The sequence below is a fragment of the Mobula hypostoma genome, chromosome 4, assembly GCF_963921235.1.
Source record: "Mobula hypostoma chromosome 4, sMobHyp1.1, whole genome shotgun sequence".
Lineage (NCBI taxonomy): Eukaryota > Metazoa > Chordata > Chondrichthyes > Myliobatiformes > Myliobatidae > Mobula > Mobula hypostoma.
This window is the reverse complement of record NC_086100.1, coordinates 74,299,653-74,305,816: the sequence shown is the minus strand read 5'-3', so window position 1 is coordinate 74,305,816 and position 6,164 is coordinate 74,299,653.

Genomic DNA, 6,164 nt, shown 5'->3' with positions numbered 1-6,164 from the left:
GAATCGAGCGCTGCTTCCAATAGCTGTTGCAATCCCGGAAATAGTTTCAAAAAGGCGCGAAAACTCATCATCTCTTCCACAACCCGCCTAGGTATCCCTGGAATATAAAATCCATGTAATATTAAATAAATTGTACACCGAAATTGATCTTATAATTATTTAATTACATTAGTGGTTGATCTTCGCTGCATACATTGCAGTTTGTATTCCACAAATTTGTTCATTTATCAATAGTTATTAATCATCGATATAGTTCATTTACCAATTGTTATTTATGCATCAATGCTGCCAAAGTCTTTGTGTCGTCGGAGTAAAACCCTATTGTGAAAATTTGCTCCTCAAAGAAACACGGGTCAGGTTGTAGACTACAGCTGGATTTGGCTTTCACGTGGCGGGCTGAACGACAGGTGAACAATCTGTGTTCACGTGTTAATTTCAAACACTCATTTACTCTGCTGTTCCGTGGAAATCCCCTGTGCTACTCCCATTTTTCAACATTTGCCTGATATCCCCATTAACCGTTCCAATCAGGTACGTCTCAATTTCTTTTATACATTGTAATTATATCCACCATAACTATTTCCCCAACAGCACATTTGACAGACCCACCACCCTCTATTGTCGCTCAAATTCCTTTTAAAACTTTCTCATCTTACCTTAAATCAATGCCTTCTAGTGATACAATAGAGCGATGCCACTCTGTTGGTTCTACTCATGATTTTATCCACATTAAACTCCTCTCTCTGGGAGAAAATACCCGTCTATCCACTCAGTCCCAGTAATATCCTTGTGAAATTTCATTCTTTAAACTTTCCAGTTCAGTGAGACCCTTCTTATAGCTAGGTGAACTGAACTGAAGTGTTTTCAGAAGTTAAAGCGTCTCAGCACCTGCCTGAGGAAACTTCACTCTTTCATTAAAACTACGGACACTGACACCATTCCTGACTATCAGTTTGTTCATGAAAGGACAGAGGGATAACCCTCGGAATTATAAACCAGTGAGTCTTACACCAGTGGTTGGCAAACCATTGGAGAATATTTTTAGATACAGAATTATGAGCATTAAGAGAAGTAGAGTCTGATTAGAGATAGTTAGCATGCCTTGTGATGGAGCAAGTTGAAACTCATAAGCCTGACTGAATGCTTTGAGAACGTGACAAAGCAAATTAATGAAGGTAGAGCAGTGGATGTGGTGTATATGGATTTTAGTAAGACATTTGACAAGTTTCCCCATTTGTCCTGGTCATATCGTGACAGCCGGGGTATGGTAACAGAATTCTCCAAATCTTAGAACACACTGGAGGAACTCAGCAGGTCGGGCAGCATCTGTGGAAACGATGAGTTGATGTTTCGGGCTGGAACTGTCATGGTCTGGATCGGGGTCCCTTTAAATTTACCTTGTTTATGTTACGAACCAGACCGTTGATTCCCCGTTTTCCTGTGTCCCTCGACTTTGTTGATTAGAGGCAATTAACACTCGGCTGAAATGGTAGTTTATAGTCTCTGGCTTTCAGCCGTTCGGCGCGGGAGCGTCTGCAAAGTCATCTATGGTACGGCATGCCGATGTCATCTGGACGGAGCAAGCCTAGTCTCTGCCGAAGCGAGTGCCAGTAATTTGCCCTTCCTCACCGGAGCAACCCTGTCCAGTTACCTCGCCAAAGCGAGCCTGCAAAGTTTCCTCACCGAGGTGGGTCCGTCAGTTAACCCACCGGAGGGAATCAAGAACCGCTGTCTACTGTTCCCGGGCCGAGTCGAGAGCTCGCCACTACCCAGAGGCTCCAAGTCAAGTCCTGGCTCCGGCAGCATTCCAGCACCAAGTCAAGTCCTGGCTCTGGTGGCATTCAAGCAGCAAGTCAAATCCTGTCCCTGGCGGCATTCAAGCACCAAGTCAAGTCCTGGCCCTGGCGGCTCCCCAGTTCTGAGTCAAGTCCTGGCCCTGGCGGTCTGTGATTCCTGTTCTACCCCCTTGTCTGAATCCCTTCTCTGCCCCTCTCGCCTCTAGCCCTTGTCTGCAGCCCCCGCCTGCACTTCAGTCTAGTTCCATCACCGGAGCTAGATAGGTATTCTCTGGTGTTCATTGGTGTTGGTCTTGTTTTGTCTTGTCCTCGCCTCCGTGGGGTAAGTCAGACTGTCTTGCCGTTGCCCCGCGGGGGGTCACGTCTTGCTGTGTCTTGTCCTCGCCTCGTGGGGTAGGTCCGGCCATCTTGCCGTTGCCCCGCGGAGGGTCATGAGTCCCGGCCCTATGTCCTGTAACCAAGGAGGGGTCCCGACTCTGTGTTCTGTGTATGTGTCCAAGGTTCCATGTACCTGCTCTCCCGAGACTGAGGCTCTGTTTTCCATGTTCCTCCTTTCCCTAGCCCATGTCATGTCCATGCCTGGTTCTGGGGTCCGAGCCTGAGGCAAGACCCAGGTACTGGGTCCTTGCCCAGTCTCGGGCTCGGAGTCCATACCCTAGCCTCTTCATGTCTCCTCTAGTTCTGGGAGCCGATTCCGAGTCCAAGCCCAGACCCTTGGTCCCAGCCTAGTCGTAGTCCTGAGTCCCTGTCCAGTTCGCTATTTCCTGCTCCTGCCTTGCTCTCCTGGTACCGAACAATAAACTAAATCTAAGTAACCTCACAAGATGTGTCTTGCATTTGGGTAAACCCTTGCTCCCTATTCCCCCGCCAGTGTGACAGGAACCCTTTGACAGGACTGAAGAAGGAAGGGGCAGAGGCCCTATAAAGAAAGTGGGGGAGGGTGGGAAGGAGAAGGCTGGTAGGTTCAGTTGAAAAACCAGTAATTTGGAAAGACAAAGGGGTGGGGGAGGGGAAGCAAGGAGGTGATAGGCAGGAAATGTGAAGAAGGAATAGGGGAAAATAATGGGTAGTAGAAGGAGGCGGAACCATGAGGGAGGTGATAGGCAACTGGGGGAGGGGGCAGAGTGAAATAGGGATAGAGGAAGGGAGGGGGAGGGAATTACCGGAAGCTGGAGAATTCTATGTTCATACCAAGGGGCTGGAGACTACCTAGATAGTATATGAGGTGTTGCTTTGATCCCAGCACCTGCAGATTATTTTGTGTTCTCCAAACCTTGGTGGGCCGGTTTAAGACAATCTACCGAAATACATTCAGGTTTACCCCTCTTATCCATGATAGATGCCTTTTTTCCCTGTTCCAAAACCCAGAATTGGCCATGGTAAGACCATAAGACCAAAAGATATAGGAGCAGAATTAGGCCATATGGCCCATCGAGTCTGCTCCACCATTTCATCCTGGCTGATCCCATTTTCCTCTCAGCCCTAATCTCTTGCCTTCTCCCAGTATTCCTTCATGCCGTGACCAATCAAGATTTTACCTTCATTGAATCTGACTTAAATGTACATAAAGACTTGGCCTCCACAGATGCCTGTGGCAAAAAAAAAAATCCACAGATTCACCACTCTCTGGCAAAAGAAATTCCTCTTCACCTTCATTCTAAATGGTCACCCCTCTATTCTGAGGCGGTGTCCTCTGGTCTTAGGCTCTCCCACCATAGGAAACATCCTCTCCACATCCACTCTGTCAAAGCCTTTCACCTTTTGATATGAGCTGAATAAAAGCTCATTCTATTCAGCCTTACTTCAGCTAGTTCTTCCCAGATATCAACCTGCTTTGAAGAGCTGAATAAAACTTCATTTTTTTTGTGGTGAATCCAGTTGGTATGTACTCTGCAGTTTCAATGGTGGACTACACCACACCTGTTACTTTGATTAAGTAGGTGAAATGTCAAGGTAATTACGCTGTTAATATAATTAACACTAATATTTTATATTTTCAAAAATATAATTTTTAAAAATTTTAAATTTAAAAAATCACACCAACATTTTATAAAGAAAATTGTTTGTTTTTCTCTGTGTTAGTAGTGCATCATAACTAATGTTTTTACATCAATTACAAATTCCTTATTTAATTTTGAAAATTAATCATGTTTTAGCCTTGATAACCAGGTATTCTTTTCCATCTCTGAGGCAGCAATGAAGGTGTCAGACAGTTATCTAATTATTGCCTCGTAAACTCTGCATCACTTTTAACCAAATCTGGAACCACAGATCTGATTTAGTCAGAATTCCCACCAACCTGTTTACTTCCTTGGTGACTGGGTGAGGGTTTTGAGATGCTGGTGCTTTTTATCTCTGCTCCACTTCTAAGGGATTTTATTCCTTGCATTTAATTTTTTTTTATGTTGTAAGTTAATTCATGGAGCTTGCAATCAAGCTAAAAAAATCTTTGTCTGTGTTTTTTATCATTACGTGTAATTATAGAAATCCAAAGTTTTGATTTTATCATGCAGAATTACCTTTACCCATACAAGATACTGCAAGAGATCTTGTGCCAATAACAGTTCATCGTTCAAACTGCACCCCTCACTGAGGACAAAGTATTTCTTGTGTTTGTGCTGCTCTCTACCTTCTGTGGGATGCTGGCCAACATGCCATGATTGTTCTGGGCTGGTCTGTTCCTGTGCACTCATAGACTGTGCTTAAACATGAGCAGACCATGGTCCAGCCTGGAGCTCCCAGCTCACAATCCCCTCATCTGTGAGTTCTGAGCATGAGCTGGGGCTAAACCAACCATTACAGGCACTATAGCCTTGCACTGACAGTCAAACTGTTCACGCAATTAGAAAGCTCAGCTTCTCTGCTAGTGTTGCCTGATCATTTGGGAGTTGTTTGTGGGGGAGGGATTGACTGCATGACTGTCTCCGAAATATTGACTTTGTTACTGCTCTTCCTTTCACCAATAGGTATCAAGGAAAGCCAATCACAAAGCCTCCATTCCTATCTGGTTGAAAATCTCTAAATCTCCTTTCCCATGGATTCCACCCTCTCCAGATATGTTGTCTGGCCCTTTCAATGTTTGACATTCTGTTTTCTGCTTTTCTTTCACTTCTGTAAAACTGTTCCCTGACATTGAAAAACATTTTATCATTTTCGGCCCGAAACATCGACTGTACCTTTTTCCCTAGATGCTGCCTGGCCTGCTGAGCTCCTCCAGCATTTTGTGTGTGTTGTTCAGATTTCCAGCATCTGCAGATTTTCTCTACTTTATCAGTTTCCATCTACTCCAATGAATGTAGTTAATTAGGTTCCTGAAATCGATTTCCCAAAAATAGATTCTACAATAACATATAGGGCAGTGAATGAGCAGTACAGGAAGGTGTTACATCTAACCTGTAATTCATCCTAAAGCTCTACATTTATTACAGTCAGATTTATCAATTAGATTGCCACCTCAGCTAAAATAATTAACAGTAATTTGATGTTTTGAGTATTCATCACTTTAAACAGAATCATTTCTTTGACAGTACTTTTTGGAACATATCTCATTATCCAAGATATTGAGGAACAATGAAACAGCTGGAGCTGCCTTTGAGTGTCAGGGTCAGGACATCAGGGTGCTTTCTTCTAATCTGAACACCACTCACATCTCAATTTGCTTATGAAACAACCATGGAATTGAGATGTTGAGATTGGTGAAAGTTCAGAACTGCAACAAGTTAGTGCAGCTGTAAAGCGACATGAGATCAAGGATAGGAAGCAGGTTGGATTCTACAGGGCTTTTGAAATGTGCCAATGTATTGAACTTCAATGTCAAATTTTTACTGCTGTTAGATTTGTTGCAGAGAACATGAACTTAAAAAAAATTGTCTTCTGTCTAATGATTTTATGATTTTTCTAAATCAGCTGTTCTGTTTGCAAGGATCTATGACCCATTTTTCTTTTCTGAAATACACATCACAATGGTCTGCATTATTTAAATACCAATTTTAACCTCTGTTATTGCCTTCAGTTACAGTAAAGGAAGAGCATCACACATGTACTGAATCAAAAGTGTTGCAGTTAGCAACAGCACCAGAACTTCAAACAGGCTTGGAGAATGATCACAAGATCTGTGGTTGAATATTCATTTCATCTTCACTTTTCTAAAAATCAGATAATCATGTTTAGGCTGGATCTGTTGACATTCCCACGTATTATCATATAGTAGTGTCAGGGAACAGCAGAATATCGATAGAATCACTGGCGCGGTTAGGACTGGGCTTAGTACTCCAAGTCACATTCAAAAAATTGGGTTTGGTTTCCAATGACTTGGAAACACACAGTATTTCCAGGTGCAAAAACAAAAAAAAAAACGGAACATTATTT